Genomic DNA, 20,971 nt, shown 5'->3' with positions numbered 1-20,971 from the left:
GCAGGTGAGTATGAGTGTTTATTTTTTTTTGTAGGCAGCGTGATGGGGGCTCAGAGGGTGCCATACATGCCAGGATGGGGGCTCAGAGGGGTGCCATGCATACCAGGATGGGGGCTCAGAAGGTGCCATGCATACCAGGATGGGGGCTCAGAAGGTGCCATACATACCAGGATGGGGGCTCAAAGGGTGCCATACATAACAGGATGGGGGCTCAGAGGGTGCTATGCATACCAGGATGGGGGCTCAGAGAGTGCCATGCATACCAGGATGGGGGCTCAGAAGGTGCCATACATAACAGGATGGGGGCTCAGAGGGTGCTATGCATACCAGGATGGGGGCTCAGAGGGTGCCATGCATACCAGGATGGGGGCTCAGAGGGTGCCATGCATACCAGGATGGGGGCTCAAGGGGTGCCATGCATACTAGGATGGGGGCTCAAGGGGTGCCATGCATACCAGGATGGGGGCTCAGAGGGTGCCATGCATACCAGGATGGGTGATAAAGGGGTGTCATGCATACCAGGATGGGTGATAAAGGGGTGTCATGCATACCAGGATGGGGGATAAAGGGGTGCCATGCATACCAGGATGGGATGGGGGCCACTTATACCAGGAAGGAGGGGCCATATATACCAGGATGGAGGATATTAACAGAATTGGGGGACATTACCCCAATACCAGTGTCGGCAGCAGACCCCCTCCCCCATAACAGGGCATCATGACCACATTTTTTTCCTCATTTTTTTTTCCTATTTTCCTCCTTTAAAACCTAGGTGCGTCTTATAGTCCAGTGCGTCTTATAGTCCGAAAAATTCGGTACATCTTTTCCTCTATGTGTTATTGTAGTTAATGTGTTATGCACACGCCCGGGCTAAGCGGCGTGTGCGTGTGATTGGTAGTGATTCCACTGGACCGTGCCGGAGAGTGAATGCCTGGAGGGGCGTGACTAAGTATTCACCCGATCCGACCAGGGTCGCACGACGGCATACGACGCCAGTGCACCAAGGAGGAACCGAGCAGAGGGACCAGGTGCTACTCCAGGACAGACCCCGGACACGGCTGTTGACCCACACAGGGGAATACAGGAACAGGCTGGTAGGCTGGCACACAGACTGGAGGGTATAGGCAGGCACGACTGGTATGCAGGCAGGCGGGTATGCAGGCAGGGGGGTAAAGGCAAGCACAGCTAGAGTGCAGACAGGGAGGCACTAGCAGGTAGGAACACAGGCGGGATAGGACCCAGTACACACCGGGACTCAGGAACAATACAGGCAGAGGGTTACAGGCAAGCACAGCTAGAGTGCAGACAAGGCTGAGCAGGGAGGACAGGGCTCTGTTCACACGGAACAGACAGGAAGGGAAAGACAGAGCCAGATACTCACACAGTACTTGCAGAGACAACAAGCAGGAGTTAGGTACGAGTTCAGACTCTGCAGAAAAAGGAAGGGAACGGACATAGAGGCAAAACAGGTAAAGGACAGGAGAGAGTTCAGACTGGAACTGAGTGTACGGAGGAGACCGACACTGCAGAGGGATACAGGAGCGGGTCTGGGAATACGGCCCCCAGAGAGGCGGAACGAACAGGCAAGGAGCGTGTTCAGACAGGACAGACCAGACGCAGGAGCGGGTCTAGGAAATCGGCCACTAGAAGGCGGAACGAACAGGAAAGGAGCGTGTTCAGACAGGACAGACCAGACACAGGAGCGGGTCTAGGAAATCGGCCACTAGAAGGCGAGAGGAACAGGCTAGGAGCGTGTTCAGACAGGACAGACCAGACACAGGAGCGGGTCTAGGAAATCGGCCACTAGAAGGCGAGAGGAACAGGCTAGGAGCGTGTTCAGACAGGACAGACAAGAGAACACAGAAAGGAGCCAGTTCAGACACGGGAGCTGAAACCGCAAAGCAGGAGACATACAGGACTCAGTTCAGACACGGGAGCTGATACCGCAAAGCAGGAGACATACAGGACTCAGTTCAGACACGGGAGCTGATACCGCAAAGCAGGAGACATACAGGACTCAGTTCAGACACGGGAACTGATACAAAAAGCAGGAGACAAGAGACGGGACCTGGCACCTTCAGAGTGCAAGCACACACTGAAGGAAACACTATGCACAGGCAGGGATAGAAGGGAGCTGCTGAGCTATATACCAAGTGACAGACAGCAATAGGCTGAGGACGCACAAGGGGCGTGACCCACAGCAGGCACAAAAGGCAGGAAGTGATCGGGCGCCGCCCTTAAGCAGCAGAAACAGACACAAACAGACAGCATGGAGGGAAGCCAGAGAGACATTCTGGACAGGAGATCAAGTGCGCCCTCTTGCACAGTGGGAGATGGACCACCATGCAAGGACGCCGCCAGGTATGTTACAGTACCTCCCCCCTTACGCCCCCTCTTCTTCAGGCCTGCCAGAATCTTCCGCAGGGAATTCGAGGGCCAGTCGTTCACAGGGTTGGAGGGGGACAGAGACTTAAGGGTAATCTCTGCTTCGAGGTACATCTTGTCAAGCTCACAGGAAGAAATAGACGGGTTATCACGTACATAATGAGGAAAAGTCACTGTCTCTTTGTTATCTGGTGATATCCCGGAGGATTCAGGAAACAACTGGAGGTCCTCCGCCGGGTCAGAAGAGTGCAGAGGCTCAGAGAAAACAACTGCTTCAGAGTACACTAGGTCGGACTCACTGGAGGAAGCAGGCGAGGTATCGGGTACCGAGTATAGGAAAATCTCTGTCCATTCACCACCAGGTGGCACCCCGAAGGGTTCTGGAGACAGCTGGCGGTCCTCCGCCTGGTCAGAGGGGTGTAGAGACTCACGGGTAACCTCTGCTTCAGAGTACACTAGGTCGGACTCACTGGAGGAAGCAGGCGAGGTATCGGGTACCGAGTATAGGAAAGTCTCTGTCCATTCACCACCAGGTGGCACCCCGAAGGGTTCTGAACACAACTGGAGGTCCTCCGCCTGGTCGGAGGGGTGTAGAGACTCAGGAGTAACCTCTGCTTCGGAGTACTCTAGGTTGGACTTACTGGACGAAGCGAGCGAGGTATCAGGTACCGAGTATAGGAAAGTCTCTGTCCATTCACCACCAGGTGGCACCCCGAAGGGTTCTGAACACAACTGGAGGTCCTCCGCCTGGTCGGAGGGGTGTAGAGACTCAGGAGTAACCTCTGCTTCGGAGTACACTAGGTTGGACTCACTGGACGAAGCGAGCGAGGTATCAGGTACAGAGTATAGGAGAGTCTCTGTCCTTTCGCTACCAGGTAGCACCCCGAAGGGTTCAGGAGACAACTGGAGATCCTCCGCCTGGTCGGAGGGGTGCACAGACTCTGAGGTAACCACAGCTTTGGAGCATCCTTGGACATGCACACCGGTTAAAGAGAAAGAAGCATCTGATGCCGGGTGCAGGAAGTTCTCCTGTGTGGAGTCTGGATGGGCAGAAGTCTCTTCGGCCAGGAGAACTGGTGCACTACCCACGCACATTACCCATTGGGGTTTCTCCGGGATACAGGGAGATGAAGCTTCAGTAGGGACTTCAAGGTTGGGGTCAGGAGGTCTCAGGGAGGACAGACCCTGGCGTGACAGCTTGCCTCTAAGTCTAGCACGTCTGGGCTGCCTCTTGAGGTTGAGAGAAGTATTCCAGAAAGCGTAGTCACCCTGTGAGGATTCTGGGTGGGCAGTAGTCTCATTGGGCTGGAGGACTATTGCGCTACCCACACACATTACCCGTCGGGGCTGCTCCGGGATATTGGGAAGTGAAGCTTCAGCAGGGGCTTCAGAGTTAGGGTCCTCGAAGACCATACGAAAGGCCACCAGGAAGGCCTGCAGGTCAAGGATGACAGGATCCCATGCTTCCCATAGGGGGGTGACCCATTTCAAGGCATCACCCGCTAGGTAGTCAATCATAAAGGCCACTTTAGCCCAATCGGAAGGAAAATAGAGAGGGTAGGCCTTAAAGTGTAGCATGCATTGCTCCACAAATGCACGACACTGTCTTGGATCCCCATAGTAACGTGGCGGATCCGCAGGAACGAGGGCTGATAGATCCATCTGGACGGGTGCGTAACCCGCCTGGAACTCAGCTAAAGGGGGAAAAAAAATTATTTATTTTATTTTAATGCATGTATTCGCTGGAAAAACTTCTCAAAGAGCGAAGGCCGTGGGGCTCAACGGGAACCATGGCCTGAGCATGCTGTTATGCACACGCCCGGGCTAAGCGGCGTGTGCGTGTGATTGGTAGTGATTCCACTGGACCGTGCCGGAGAGTGAATGCCTGGAGGGGCGTGACTAAGTATTCACCCGATCCGACCAGGGTCGCACGACGGCATACGACGCCAGTGCACCAAGGAGGAACCGAGCAGAGGGACCAGGTGCTACTCCAGGACAGACCCCGGACACGGCTGTTGACCCACACAGGGGAATACAGGAACAGGCTGGTAGGCTGGCACACAGACTGGAGGGTATAGGCAGGCACGACTGGTATGCAGGCAGGCGGGTATGCAGGCAGGGGGGTAAAGGCAAGCACAGCTAGAGTGCAGACAGGGAGGCACTAGCAGGTAGGAACACAGGCGGGATAGGACCCAGTACACACCGGGACTCAGGAACAATACAGGCAGAGGGTTACAGGCAAGCACAGCTAGAGTGCAGACAAGGCTGAGCAGGGAGGACAGGGCTCTGTTCACACGGAACAGACAGGAAGGGAAAGACAGAGCCAGATACTCACACAGTACTTGCAGAGACAACAAGCAGGAGTTAGGTACGAGTTCAGACTCTGCAGAAAAAGGAAGGGAACGGACATAGAGGCAAAACAGGTAAAGGACAGGAGAGAGTTCAGACTGGAACTGAGTGTACGGAGGAGACCGACACTGCAGAGGGATACAGGAGCGGGTCTGGGAATACGGCCCCCAGAGAGGCGGAACGAACAGGCAAGGAGCGTGTTCAGACAGGACAGACCAGACGCAGGAGCGGGTCTAGGAAATCGGCCACTAGAAGGCGGAATGAACAGGAAAGGAGCGTGTTCAGACAGGACAGACCAGACACAGGAGCGGGTCTAGCAAATCGGCCACTAGAAGGCGAGAGGAACAGGCTAGGAGCGTGTTCAGACAGGACAGACCAGACACAGGAGCGGGTCTAGGAAATCGGCCACTAGAAGGCGAGAGGAACAGGCTAGGAGCGTGTTCAGACAGGACAGACAAGAGAACACAGAAAGGAGCCAGTTCAGACACGGGAGCTGAAACCGCAAAGCAGGAGACATACAGGACTCAGTTCAGACACGGGAGCTGATACCGCAAAGCAGGAGACATACAGGACTCAGTTCAGACACGGGAGCTGATACCGCAAAGCAGGAGACATACAGGACTCAGTTCAGACACGGGAACTGATACAAAAAGCAGGAGACAAGAGACGGGACCTGGCACCTTCAGAGTGCAAGCACACACTGAAGGAAACACTATGCACAGGCAGGGATAGAAGGGAGCTGCTGAGCTATATACCAAGTGACAGACAGCAATAGGCTGAGGACGCACAAGGGGCGTGACCCACAGCAGGCACAAAAGGCAGGAAGTGATCGGGCGCCGCCCTTAAGCAGCAGAAACAGACACAAACAGACAGCATGGAGGGAAGCCAGAGAGACATTCTGGACAGGAGATCAAGTGCGCCCTCTTGCACAGTGGGAGATGGACCACCATGCAAGGACGCCGCCAGGTATGTTACATAATGTTATTGTTCTTACATTATAATATTCCATTACTGAATATAACTGTTACCAATGATTATAATGTAATATAATTTGCATCTTTAAACATAATCTAGTTATAAACAGCATTCTTTAAATAAGTCATTAAACTGCGATATGCTGCTGTGCCTTATTCTGTATAACTTTCAAGGTTCGCATATCCTGTAATGCACAATATCAATAAACCTGATTTACGCACAAAAACTGGGGTGAGTATATTGGTTAATTTAAATGATTAAAGAATGTTTCTGTTGCATTTCCAATAAAGTGTTTGCTCTGTGTCTGTGTCTGTGTGTTTATTTAATGATTTACTTTACTTTAATTAGGTTTGGTCATGAAAAGGTCTGACTGACCCCATACACCCAATCTTCATTAGCATTTCTATTCATGTAATTTATGCTGCAGCTGTGAGCTGCTATTTTTAGCCTAGGAAGGTACCATTTGCAAACATGGTCCCTGGCCATTATTAACAGCTCACAGCTGTTTCGTTAGCATCCCCCCGATCAGCACTTAGCAGCACTTTGGATGCAGCGTATTTTTTCCGCGTCCAAAACGCGGTGTTCTAATGCCGCACTTTTGTTGTCAGTACATGTGAATCCACCGCATATCATGACACTTCAATAGGTCAAAATCGGCAGCGGAGACTAGCGTGTCCACTACAGAAACTGACATGCTGCGGGTGAGTTTGGGTACGTCGCCACAGACAGGAGCTGCTGTAGGTTTGACGCTGCATGTTTATACAGCGTCAAACCCTCAGCGTCCAGATGTTACAGCATAGTGGATGGGATCTCTAGAAATCCCATGTCCACTATGCGTGCATCAGAGTCTGTGGATCACCCGTGGACACTGATATGCGGCGCATCTTTCGGGACCGCAGCATGTCAAATTCTCGCAAAGTCGCTAGTCTCCGCAACAGAAATTTGACCACTAGAATGTATTCAATGTGATGAATCCGCATGGTTAAGTGAACACATGTGGATTTACCTGTGTTCAATAGAATACAGCGTATTGGACGCAGCAAAAATATGCGTCCAAAGCGCTGCTAAGTCTGAATCGTGAGCACACAGATTAAATTTAAAAAAAAAATAGAGTGGGCTCCGGTGTCATTTTTATAACCATCAGAGGGAAAGCCGACCACTGGGGGCTGATATTAGTAGCTGGGAAAGGGACCATTAGCTAACAATGTCCCCTGGCTTTTAATATCAGCCCATAGCTGTTTGCCATATGGATTAAAAGTGAATTTATTTTTAACTACACTAAAATGGTTATTACTGGTATAATTTTTATATGGACCTATAGTGCCCTATGTAAATTATTAAGTAGCTGAATTTGCATTTTGTGGGACAGATACTTTGCAGTTAATTGTTGATTTCCTTTGTAAGGGCCTGTGCACACATTGCAGATTTCTCAATTTTTTTCTGTGCAGATTTGTCAGAAAACCTGAAGGGTTTCCTGATGCCATTAAAGTGAATGAGAATCCTGAAGTCTCATGCACACATTGCTTATTTGTGACTTGCAGATTTGGTACAGATTTTAAACCTACAACGTGGTAATTCTTTCAGCATTTTTGCTGCAGATTTCATTCATAGTAACGAGTGGAGGGAAATCTGCACCAAAAACGCATGTAAGGGTATGTGCACACGTTCAGGATTTGAAGCAGAAATTTCCTAAGCGTCTTTGCCTCTCTCTGGCAGAAAAAAACGAATGGGGATTTACATGCGTTTTTGTTTTTGACGCCTTTTTACACGTGTTTTTTGAAGCGTTTTTGAGCATCAATGCATGCTTTTTGGAGCTAAATAAAATTATTTGGTGGGACATTGCTTAAGCCCTTGAATTACTATAAGAACTGGGGTGAGTATATTGGTTCATTTAAATGATTAAAGAATGGATCTGTTGTATTTCAAATAAAGTGTTTACACTGTGTCTGTATATTTCTTTACTTAGTTTGGTCATGAAAAGATCTAATTGACACCTTGACATCACCAAACAAAAGAGCTGGGTGTCAGCTAGTCCCATTCACCCAATCTTCATTAGCATTTCTATTCATGTAATTTATGCGACTGCTGTGAGCTATTTTTTTTAGCCTGGGAAGGTGCCATTAGGCAAACATGGTCCCTGGCCATTAAATAACAACTTACAGCTGGTTCGTTAGCTGCTACATCCCCACGTACAGCACTCAGCAGCGCTTTGGACACAACGTATTTGTCCACTACAGAAATTGATACGCTGCGGGTGAGTTTGGGTAAGTGGCCACAATAAGGAGCCGCGGCAGGTTTGACGCTGCGTGTTTATACAGCGTCAAATCCGCAGCATCCAGATGTTACAGCATAGTGGATGGGATCTCTAGAAATCCCATGTCCACTATGTGTGCCTCAGAGGCTGCGAAACACCTGTGGACACTGACATGCTGCACGTCTTTCAGCACCGCAGCATGTCAATTTCTCTGGTGGAGTCGCTAGTCTCCGCAACAGAAATTTGACCACTAGAATGTATTGAATGCGGTAAATATGCATGGTTCAGTGAACACATGTGGATTTACCTGCATTCAATAGAATGCAACAATTTGGACGCAGCTAAAATTTGCGTCCAAAGCGGTGCTACGTCTGAATTATGGGCACAGAGCCTAAAATGAAAAAATAAATGGCTTGGGCTCCCGCGTCATTTTTATAAAAAGCAGAGGAAAAGCCGACCGTTGGGGGCTGATATTAATAGCCGCGGAAGGGGCCAATAGCCAACAATGTTCCCTGGCTATTAATATCAGCCCACTACTGTTTGTTTAGCCTTTACTGGCTAAATTACAGGGGGACCCCAGAAAAAAATTGACGTGGGTTCCCCCTATAAAATCTAACCAGCAAAGGCTAAACTAGACAGCTGTGGGCTGATATTAATAGCCAGGGCAGGGGCCATGGATACTAGCCCCCTCCGCGGCTATTAATATCACCCCACAGCAGTCCCAGAAATGGTGCATCCATAATCTGGCACTTAGCCTCGCTCTTCCCACTGCCTTGTAGCGGTGGCAGTGAGGTAATGGGGTTGGGGTTCACGTCAGCCTTGTATTGGCAGCTGATGTGAATCCCAAGCTAGTAATGGAGGGCATCTACAAGACGCCCCCATTACTAACCGCGTAGTAAAATGGTCGGCGCTTTTTCAATAAAACCACGGCCACAATAAAGTATTTTAATGAAATAAAAAACACATGTTTTTTTTTTTTTTAATTATTACACGCCTCCGCAAAGCCCTCGATCTCTTGAAAAAAACGTAAAATAAACAATTCCTCACCTGTCCGCCGTCAACGACACAGTCCACATACCACCAAGTGTCCCACAACGATCCGGGTCAATTCTACAGCTGTGACATCAGAAATCACTGATGTCACAGCTGTAGAATACAGCACTGTATACTGAAAGGGGTGTAAAATCAACCCCTGTCAGTATATAGGCTGCAGAAGTTCACTGGGGTTCATCAGCTGAAGATCAGCTGATGAGCCCCGGTGAGGTAGACACCGTGGTAACATTCTTGTGAATGTTCCAACGGTGACCATCCGCTGATTGCTGCCGGCACTGATCAGCTGATGGTCATGCGACCATCAGCTGACCGCTGATGTCACCGATCACCTGATGGTCGCGTGACCATCAGGTGATCGCTGACGTCACTGCAGGTCCTGGCAGAACGCTGCGGGGCGCGAGCCCACGCTCTACAGTGTAATGCTGGCCGTCGACGAGAGAGGATCGCCGCCGGAGACCAGGAGGACACCGGGGGGCCGCCAGACAGGTGAGTATAAACGTTTTTTCTTTTATTTTTACTTTTTTATTCTTTTTTTTACTACCGCGGGCTGGGAAGAGCAGACTGCTGCTCCTCCCATCCATGATGCTCTCGCTGTTATCAGCCAGAGCAGTAGTCAGATGAGAGGAGTAGCAGCCACCTCTCCCAACCCGGGTACCAGCTGTAGTGCGATTCCGGTACAATTTTGAGCCTATTGATTTTCATTGAAATGCATTCGCCACGGAATCGCGCATGAATTGGTTATGCTGCGGTTTTTGCCGCAATGATAATCCGGAGCGGAAATTTCCGCATCATGTGCACAGCACACGCGGATTATCATTGCTATACATGGCAGACCTATTACCAAGCGGTTTTAATGCATTTCCGCGGCTGAAAAACCAGCGCGGAAACGCATTAAAACCGCATCGTGTGCACTCAGCCTAAAAAATGCACCTATTTACAGTGTTATTCTTGCCAAGAGATGCAGAAATAGTCCAAATACTTAACGTGTGCACATACCCTAACAGGTGTTAACAGTTCATGATAGCTCACTTTTCATGCATTTCTGCCTTAAGTAGCTGGCACCTGTGCCCGCTCAGTCATTGTAATGAGGTATACCTATCCTATTTAGATCTGAATGACTAAACATAGCGGTTTATGGAAACAGACATCATTCACTTGATAGGGCTTGTGTGGTAATGGAGCGACTTCTACCATGGGGCATTATCAGCCCCTTCTGATGGAAACAATCGGGGCTGTATTTACTAATATGACTGATCATCCCCACTGTTATATTTAACTAACTACTCTACACTGAGTTCACCGTGTAGGTGGGGCATGTTTTCAGTCTCTTGTGGAGATTAGTAAGGAAATTATTGAAAATTTTGGAATGTGTGTGAGGAGTGGGAGAGGCATCTCAAGTATCCCAGGGTTGGTCCTTGTAAAGGGACAGATGCTTCTTGCTTTCCTATGCAGTCCTTCAACAACAGTAGCATGGGACCTTTTCTCCTTTTTGTCAGCATCAAAAATCACCCTTTTTTCAAATCAGCAAAGATATGAAAAGAATTAAATTAAACGTTTTGAACTTTTGACTTTCAGGCTCCATATCTCACCATCCACTACTGTTTTGAACATGAGACTACCATCATTTTATAGACAATCATCTTGACTATCTCATACATAAATTTAAATTGCAACTATTTAGCATATGATTAGTGATGAAGATTCTGGTCATGTCACTGCATTGTTACTGTTTTGCTCCTAAAAATCTAAATTGTTATTATTTTGTTAGTTTTGAAAATCCACATTTGGCTTTCAACACAGCCTGAATCCTTCTGGGCATGCTCTCGATCAGATTCAAACATGCCTCGACTAACATCTGATCCCAAGTCTCTTCTACACTTACTCAGAGTTGGTGCATACAGGACGACTCACGCGGGTATGTATACAGTTTTTTCTTCAACTCTACCCACAAATGTTCAATTCAGTTGAGATCTGGGGACTGTGGGGGCCAATCCAGCACCTCTACTTCATTATCATTGAACCATTTCTTTGCCAATCTTGATGTATGCTTTGGGTCATTGTCCTGCTGGAACACTATGTTGTCCTGTTCATACCCATAGAACTCGAGTGTACAAAATAACTCGTCTTGTAGGATACTTACATATAGCTCAGCACTGAAACCAATATTGATCCTGGTCAAGTACACAATGCCTTAGGCTGTTAAACACCATATCATCAGGTTTCTTTCTCCGAACTTGACATCCTTCAATTTCTCCATCTTTTAGCCCCTTTTTCCCTTGTTCCTTCCTGACCCATTTGTACCCATCAGAGTCTAGTCTATTGACTTTTGTCTCATCGCTTAAAATCACCCGTTTCCAATCTTCTACTTTTCACTTTTCCTACTTTTTTGCAAACTCGAGCCAATGTTTCTTATGACAATATTGAAGTTGAGACTTCTTCACCTTTGTTTGAGTCACCATTCAAGACTTGTGTAACATGCGTTGCACTGTGCTTGCTTGGACATCTGTGATTTCCTTATTATGCATCACAGGAGTCACCTCCACTACTGTGTTTGTCGCACCAGAACTAGTAGACCTTGTGATGAGCCAACTTGTTGATTCCAGCATTTTGCCTGGATGTTCACCTCTTGGCTTTTGAATGGATGGATTTCATCTCGTATTCTTCCAACTGTCATGGCACTCACATGATGCAGTTTGGCAATTTTCTTGGCTGAGAAACAGCTATTGATGAGCTTCATGATGCTGTTTCTCTTTTCTTGGTAAATCTTGTTCATGGCTGCTCCTCGATTCAAAACAGTGACCTTTCCCTTGGAAATCAACCTAATAACACACTGAGCCATTAGGGAATGTGAGAACAGGTTGTATTTTGTAGGATACAGGAAGAAAAAGATTTTTCCACCACCAGGAGTAAAACAGTAACAATGCAGTGACATGACAAGAATCTGCATAACTAATCATATGCTAAATAGTTGTAAGTCAAATTGTTATGTCCCATGAATGGGAAATTTTACAGACTATCCTGGACATTTTACATACTGTATTGCATGTCTTTCAGTTCCCATGTATTCCCGGTTGTTGCTCTGCAGTAATGTTTACTTTCAATGATGTTTGTCCCTTCTCTCTCCCTGTCTTCCTCTCTTGGGACTGTAATGTAGCAGACCCCTCCCTTCTTGTCCCACCTCCCCTCATTCTTCATGTTATCCACCATTAGAAGCTCATGTGCTTATAGCCTGCCTCAGGTAAAGTTCTTTTTTACCTGCTCCTGCGTGCATTTAACAAGACTTCTTAAAGAAAACAAAGTCTCTTCTGAATTCTTTACAACGTGCCTGCTTGCAGCCGAGTTAAGGTATCTGCGACCATCGCCATTGTAAGTACAGGTGAAGAGACCCCGTCTCACAGAGCCATATTTACAGCCACAGGCCATGGGGACAGAATACTAAAAAATACTTTCCTGTATTATAGCAGACTTATGGCAAAAACTGCTGAGTCACATGGACAGCCAGTCTCAGCCCGCTTGTCTCAAACTACCACCATAGGGAGCCCTTGCACAACTGTGTTCAGATTATCAACTGTATATAAAAACAACATATGAATATGCCACCATTTTTCCAAAACTTAACCCTTCTGTTTCTAATAAAGAGCTGTAAGCTTTCCAACAACTTATCTCTGAGAGACAAAGCATGGTGCGTGATATTAAAGCCAAGACAGAGGCAAGAATTGCACTAATGGCCGAGATGTCATCTTGCATTTCTGGCTCAGCCAGGCAGTCAAAGCGATCATCTAAGTCACGCTCTTCAAAATCTTCAACCCTCAGCGAACAGCTTATAAGAGCACGTGCAGAAGTTGAGAGCACTAAAATACAAGCTACCTTTGCTCAAAAGAAAACTGAGATGGAAGTAGAGGCAGCCAAAGCAGTGCACAGAAAGGCAAAAATAAAGGTAGAAATAAAAGCCAACACAGCGCGCCAAAAGGCAGAAATGGAAGCCAACACAGCACACCAAAAGGCAGAAATGGAAGCCAGCGCAGCAGCCGAAGCAGTACGCAAAAAACTGAAATAGAGGCCCTAGAGAAGGAATGTGAACACGCCACAGCTATGGCAAGGTTAAAGGTCCTGGAGCAAGCTATCGGTGGGAGCCAAAGAGACAGCATCAGTTTAAGTGACTTTGATACTGTAGACCCTCTTAAGCGTACTAGAGACTATGTACAAAGCCAAAAGAGTGCACCCCCGGCTCCAGCAATCATTCCTGATGCCACAGACATTCCCTTAAGGCAACAGGACACAGAGCGTTTATCAGCATCCTGCATTCAAGGTCAGTACAATACGCTGCCAACCCTTAATCCTAATCCTCCTCCGTGCACCAGAATGTACCAGGCCCCTGCACCTCACCAAACCCTATACACAGAAGCACACGTGCAGGCCAATATGCAGGCAAGTAATCACAGATACATTATATATACACACAAAAAGTAATCAACTATACAAAGTAAAAAGATCCAAAATTGAAACAAAAAACAACTGTAAAAAAAACTCTGCAGGAGAGCAAAGTCATCTTAAAATACTTTGGCCCCATTGAAAAGTTTCCCTTTGAGAATTTATTAGGCCCTCATAAAATTAGCTACCCGAATCCATTTCGGACAACCTGTAACTAGAGGCCCACTGCTCACACTGTACTGTAAACACATAAAAGGTCTGTAAAATATGTATAAATAAAGCCAGTCAGAATCGGGGGCATGAAATTTTCTTTCAAACCACTTCTTCAGTTTCCAAATAAGTATGAAGCTAGGTGGTGATCTCCCTCACGGCTCTCTGCTGATTGGGAGGACTGCAGTGCACATGGTAACAATGAGAACAAACCCGAACAGACTGGGTATTCTGAACGTGAGGAAGAAAAGTTGTATATCCTGAGCAGCGGGAGCAGAAAATCTTTCCACAACTTCGACAGTGATGCCGTCTCCGCAATAAAGTGAAGGGTGCACAGCAACTCATACACTGGGTACTGGCATTGTCTGGAACCCATTCTGGAGAGTCAATGGCCCTTTCCCCAACCTCTTGTTCTCTCTATCAAGCAGAACAATCTGGTAAACGAAAGGAATTTTCAGCTGTTTTTGTGTATCCACCTGCTGCCTGGAGCTCACCATCTCAAACACAGTTTTCAGAATAACACGCAAGTCACTTGCAAAGTTAGTCTGCAGCTGATCAGCAACACCAGCAATGCATACAAAAAGATGATGGAGCATATCACTGTCACTGCGGTAGCGTGAACGCACTTCACTGAGCTTTGATCCCCTAACAGAACATCGGACTTGCACATTACGGAGAATTTCTGCAGGTCTTCTTGTACCATTTTGCAGTTTGACATCTTGGCTTCTTATGTATTCGGAGTCCACTGCTACAATACCTTGCTGACCACATGGATAGTATGCCCTGGGAACTGTACCATTACATGCACCAATGTTGCCACGTGGAAAGTTTGTCCATGACACATTTTGAAAAGTCTGTTCACTAGTAGACGAGAGCTTGGTATTCACAGATTGGTCACTGTAGTCCGAAGAACTTGATTCAGTTGAAGTTGGCACAGTAGAGGACAGGCACTTGGCGGGATCTTCAGAGGAAGAGCTCAATGCTCTCTCAAGGGATCATAGTTCATCTTCTGTCAGAATACAGAGTAGTTCCCTGATTTTCTTCAGAAGGCGATAAAATGGACTGAAAAGTTCACACATTTCCTCTGGCTGTTTCTCCAAGTTCAATGGTCCATCAGGAAATATAAGAAGACCACTGATAATTGCTAAGCAAGGAATGGAGATCATCAACCCTGGCTCACAGTCATCAATCATTTCCTGTGTTAGATATCCTCTTTGTAGAGCTCTGGAAACGGTCTCACAGAATAGTACAGCGACTTCCTGCTGCTCATAGATTTCTTTGGGAGACTTTACACTGACCACCAGTGACATATACCTCAGCTCAAACTCTGCACACAGGTTGTCATACTGTAGCATAGACTTGTGGGTGGATTCTGGATAGATCCCAGGATCTTCAAGGCTTTGCTCTCTTAGGACTCTTCTCAGACCTTCCAGACTCCGTAGCAGCTCTTGGGCTAGGGGGCGAAGTAAAATGCCATCTGCCGCCTCTACTTCCACATATGTACCTCCTACCAAGAGCTCAGCGGCAAACAGTAGATGTGTTGTCATAGTGTTATTTACAATGTCATCAGGGAATTTGAGGTGATAGTCTCTCTGCCTCCTCTTTGTGGGTACACATTGTTCCAGAATCTGCTCTAGTATTGCAAGCAGGCGCTCCTGGCAATTGTGTAACTGGCTGAGCAAAACCAAGTAGTTCTGAGGATCCTTACGCACATCAAGGCATTGTAATTCATGTACAATTGTGCTCACCTCCTCATCAACATGGAAGAACTTGGCCAGCAAGCGAAGGTCCGACTTCTTGGGTCTGTTGAGCCATCTCCGCACCACAGAGGGTAACATGCTCCCGTCCTCCGCTCGCTCTGACTACTCTGCCCGCTCCTATCAGCACAGACTACCTACAGGTTGTCCGAAATGGATTCGGGTAGCTAATTTTATGAGGGCCTAATAAATTCTCAAAGGGAAACTTTTCAATGGGGCCAAAGTATTTCAATATGCAGGCAAGTCATCACTTTCCGGTTAGCCACACAGCTCCAGTCCTATGTGTGGCAGAAACTAATCACATTAAGCCAGTTACTGGACTGAATGCCTATGCTTCACCATACTTTTCTGCATTCCTAGGTCAAAACACCACAGACTGTATGAATAGTGCTACCCAGTCAGTAACTGTCTTTCCAAAATCAGAGAATACTGACATGTCCGGCTTTGCAAGGTACATGATTCGCCATGATCTAACTAAGACCGGTTTTACTAAGTTTGTTGAACAACCTGAAAACTACAGGGGTTGGAAATATGTCTTTAAAACCACAATTAGCGACCTCGGCATCACCGCTGCTGAAGAGTTAGACCTGCTAATCAGTTGGCTTGGGCCACAATCCACAGAACGGGTCAAGACTCGACTTAAATCTGTCCACATCAGTAATCCAATGGCTGGTCTCACTGCTGCATGGGAGAAACTAGAACGAAGCTATGGTAGTCCTGAGGCCATAGAAAATGCCCTGTTCAAGCGCCTAGATGATTTTCCAAAAATATCCAGTAAGGATAATCTAAAATTCCAAGAGCTCAGTGACCTCCTGTTAGAGCTTCAGCTGGCCAAAGCAGACCCGCACCTGCCTGGCCTCAGCTACCTGGACACTGCTCGTGGGGTAATCCCAATAGCTTCTAAGCTACTATCCTATATCCAATATAGGTGGGCCATGCTTGGATCAAAATACAAAAGGGAAAACTAAATCTCCATTCCTCCATTTTCCTACTTCTGTCAGTTTATCGAAAACATTGCAGAGTGTAAGACTGACCCAAGTTTCTTCCACGAAGGACCCAGCGGCTCTGGTTCATTCCCTCCCAAGTATGAAAGTCTACGTTCAAGCAACAGAAACCACAGCAGTCCAGTGTCGGCAAAGAAGACTGATGTTCTTCCCACACCTTCATTAGCTCCAGACAAGAGCGAGGTATGTGAAAAGATAGGAAATCCTAACCGTATGTGTCCTGTATATAAAATGCCACATTCCCTAAAGAAGTGCATTGGCTTCAGAAAGAAACCCCTCCAGGAACGCAAGGAGCTTCTAAAGAAGTTTGGGGTATGTTACAGATGTTGTGCGTCTATTGAACACTTTGCTAAAGACTGTAAAATCTCTATTAAGTGTTTTGAGTGCGACAATGACCATGTTCAAGCGCTCCATAAATCCCAACCTAGCTCTGCACTGCTTGCGCCTTCCCCCAACACAAGGCATGGTGGGGAGAATGTAGAGCAACCAGCAAGTCCTACCACAATATCTTCTTCATGTACAAAAGTCTGCACAGAAGACCTGTGTGACAAGTCCTGTGCGAAGATATGTCTGGTGAATGTGCATCCTAAGCACCATCCAGAGAAAACTCTAAAGATGTACGCCGTTCTGGACGATCAGAGCAACCGATCCTTTGCAAGGTCAGAACTCTTTGATCTGTTTGACTTAAAGGGAAACGCTCACCCCTACACTTTAGGCATCTATAGTGGTTTTACAGGAGGTCTCTGGGAGAAGAGCCAATGGACTCATAGTATCTTCTCTTGAGAACAATGTGAAGATACCCCTACCCACTTTGTTCGAGTGCAACCAGATACCATCCAACAGAGAGAAGATCCCTACTCCAGAGGCTGCTCTTCATCACCCCCATCTAAAGACTATAGCTAACAAGATTCCAGCTCTTGACAACAGCGCTAACATCCTGATTCTGCTTGGCAGAGACATTCTGCAGCTACACAAGGTACGTCGGCAAATCAACGGGCCACATGATGCTCCATTTGCTCAACGCTTTGATCTAGACTGGGTTATCATAGGTGATGTCTGCATGGAAAGGACGAAGAGACCTGCAAGGATCTTCTCATTTAAGACTCATGTCTCGCCAAATGATTGCAGCACTCACTTTCTGCCATGCCCACATCATTACTGGGTGAAAGAGAAGCTGAGTAACAGTAAGTGGCAGCAAGAAACCCCTGACAACATAAACACGTTACTGTCCTGTGATGACAACCTCGAGTCAACGGTGTTCAATTCTTCAAGTGAAGACAACCGGCTGGTACCTGCAAGAGAAAACAGTGGAAACTATTACAGGTTCCTACGGCACAAGGACAATGATGTCCACAAAGAGGTCATAGACTACCGGACGAAGGTACATGTCTTTGAGAACAGCCCCTCACCTGCTGCAGAAATCTGTGGACCGAGACAGACAGCCCAGGAAGGTGAGAGAGAGTATGGATCTGATGCTCCTCTATCTGTGGAGAAGAAAAGCGTCTGATAGCATGCTGTTTAGAGAATTTTTTAACTTGTACTCTTTTTAATCATGTTTAAATAAATTTAAAGTTTTTAATTAATTCCCTGGATTTTGTGCTGGATAAATCTCTTTCCTGCCGTTGATCCACCCTGCTGCCAACACAGGCTCTCAATCCTTGCATGTCCTGAGGAATTCCACTTTATATGGTAAGCTGGGTGAACTTTTTCATTTTTACATCTTAGCAGAAAGAGTCTTTAGCAAAGTGTAAAAATATGGGGCATGTCACTTGCACAATTGCTCTACAGCACATTGCACAATTAATTTATACAATGTATAGTGTGCTACAATACAAACAATAGTGTGAGTCAGAAATTAATCATATTATAAAGTAATCTAAACTGTTTCAAGAACAAGATGTCATGTACTCATGAAATGTTTGATTTACATTCTGAGAACACTATATCCTGCAGAATCCACCTTTAAAATGTGAGTTCACACTTTATTTCAAAGACTTTATTATAAAATGAGTGCAAGGACAAAAACCTATCGCATATCTAGATACTAACAATTGTAACTGACCAAGAATTGGCCTATTTATGAGCAAAATACCTTTATTTTTTAACTTGCTTTCTTCAGCAGTAATGCAGTTCCAATTTCATATATTCAATGTTGGCATACTGCAGCGTTTCAGAGTGCAGCTTTAATTTGTTAGTTACATAGAATGTCTCTCTTAGCTTGCACCTGTTCATATTTGTCCTTCAATTTGGAAGTGATGGTTAGTCTTTTTATATTTGTAATACACGCCTTCTCCACCCATCATGTTGGTTTTAATTAGAGCTTGATCATACCTGCTCATATACAGTGGCGACCAAAAGTTTTTCTTTTTTTTTTTAAGTGTGATTACTTCGGTCTGGTTGTTTTGATGCCGTTCTCCAGGAGATTTTAGTAAACCGGAAGTAAAAGGTTGTCAGCTATAGGGACAAAAATTTGTGTTTGACATTGTTTTAACCCTTTAGAAATTAATGTTAGTTTTCAACATTTGCTGGGCCAAATGTTTTGCATATTTTGTCACGGGTAGTCGAATTTTGTCTAATTTTTTTTTTTAGGGGCTTCATAGCAAAAGGGATGAATACATATGCACATGCCAATTTTTAGTCATTTGATCCCATGAATTTAATTTATGCCTATATTTTATAGACTATTTAGTGCTGATGCATCACACACAAATCAGAGCGCAAAAATATTTCAGCACAGGTTGTAATTTAACAAAATAGGTTAAAAGTCAAGGGGGTGAATACTTTTGCAAGCTGCTGTATAGCAATGTATATACAGTCCTGTTCGTTATTGGCACCCATGAAGTTTAAGTACATAATGTGAAATATCTGCTGAAAAAAATGAATCAAGTGAAACTGTTTTTTTGTATAGAGCACTCGTGTTAAATCCAGAAGAGTAAATGATAAACACTAATTTAAAACAAAAAAAGGGAGGGAAAAATAGAAAAAGCTAAAGCTTGCTGTGACACTGATATTTGCACCCTTTGCATAAATTTAGTATGGAATCATTTTGACTCGACTGTGGTAATTCACAAAAGAGATTCACCTGTGATTAATGGTTGGTACTCATGTGACATGAATTAGCCAATGAATGATGACTTCACTGTTTTAAAAAGTCACATGGTAGGGTTTGAGGAAAATGGGCAAGAGATGTCTTCAAAGGTTGGTGCGAATGGTGGAAAAAACACCAAGTATAACATCCAAAGACCTGAAGGCCAACCTGGAACAATCCGGGGTCATGGTTTCAACAAGTACTATACACGTCACACTAAACCAATCAGAGCTTTATGGTCGAAGACCAAGGAAGAAATCATTATTGAAGAAAAGACATAAAAAGGAACGTTTGATCTTTGCCAAAGAGCACCTTGACAAACCACAATCCTTCTGGAAAAATTTTCTGTGGCCAAATGAAACAAAAATAGAGCTTTATGGCAATGCTAAGCAACAGTTTGTTTATAGACGGTGTAATAAAGCTTATAAGGAAAAAGACACCTTACCAACAGTTAAGCATGGTGGACGATCCATAATGCTGTGGGGTTGCTTTGCTACACTTGGTAGTCGAGGCCTTGACCATATCACAGGAATTATGAAATCAGAGAATTATATAAGAGATTTTAGGGCAAAATGTCCTACCTAGTGTAAGAAAACTTGGTTTGAGTCCAAGATCATGGGTCCCTCAGCAAGACAATGACCCAAAGCAGATATGCAGAAGTACACATGAATGGTTGAAAATTAAAAAATGGACTGTTTTAAAATGACCAGCAATCCCATTGAAAATCTTTGGGGTGAGCTGAAATCTGCCATTGGGAAAAAAAAAAACCTTCAAACATTCATTAACAAACTGCATAGGAAGAGTGGGAGAAAATTCCAGCTGAGAAGTTCAAGAAGCTTATAGATGGCTACAAGAAACATTTGGAGGCTTTCAGCAATGCCAAAGGGTGTGCAACCAAGTATTAATTAGGGGTGCCTTTATTGCTGTACATGCTGATTATTATTATTATTATTATTATGTTTCTTCTTTGAAATTGCAACATGGAAGTTGAAAAACAATGTTTTATTGTTGTATTACTTTGGACAACTAATTAAAAAATCCTGAGGGTATAACTTTGATCCATTTATTTCTGAAGACATTGTAAAGTTTGTGAAAAAAATTAAGGGGCGCCAATAATGGTGAGCAGCACTGTATAATGGTATGAAAAAGTTTGCCCCCTTCCTGATTTCTTATTCTTTAGCTTGTTTGTTACACTTAAATGATTTAGATCACAAAACAAATTTAAATATTAGACAGAGATAACAGAAGTAAACACAAATTGCGTTTTTTTTTAAATGAAGTTCTTTATTAAGGGAAAAAGAAATCCAAACCTACAGGGCCCTGTGTGAAAAAGTGATTGATACCTAAACTAATAACTGGTTGGGCCACCCTTAGGAGGGTCACTGTTCTGCTGGAAGTCCCATGACCTAGGATGCAAACCCAGCATTCTTCCACTGGGCTCTACATTGTAACCCCAAATCCTTTG

The 20,971-nt window shown here is 45.6% G+C and overlaps 1 pseudogene; it reads right to left on the bottom strand.

The window, feature by feature from the left end:
- Window positions 1-13,452: 13,452 nt before the first annotated feature.
- LOC141271308 (lateral signaling target protein 2 homolog pseudogene) lies at window positions 13,453-15,550 on the bottom strand (annotated as a pseudogene).
- Between the last annotated feature and the right edge of the window lie 5,421 nt (window positions 15,551-20,971).

Source organism: Phyllobates terribilis, unplaced genomic scaffold (assembly GCF_046119375.1).
Source record: "Phyllobates terribilis strain yellow unplaced genomic scaffold, ASM4611937v1 Scaffold_5__5_contigs__length_657084704, whole genome shotgun sequence".
Taxonomy (NCBI): domain Eukaryota; kingdom Metazoa; phylum Chordata; class Amphibia; order Anura; family Dendrobatidae; genus Phyllobates; species Phyllobates terribilis.
The sequence above is the reverse complement of the archived record's forward strand: the minus strand, read 5'-3'. Positions and strand labels throughout refer to the sequence as shown.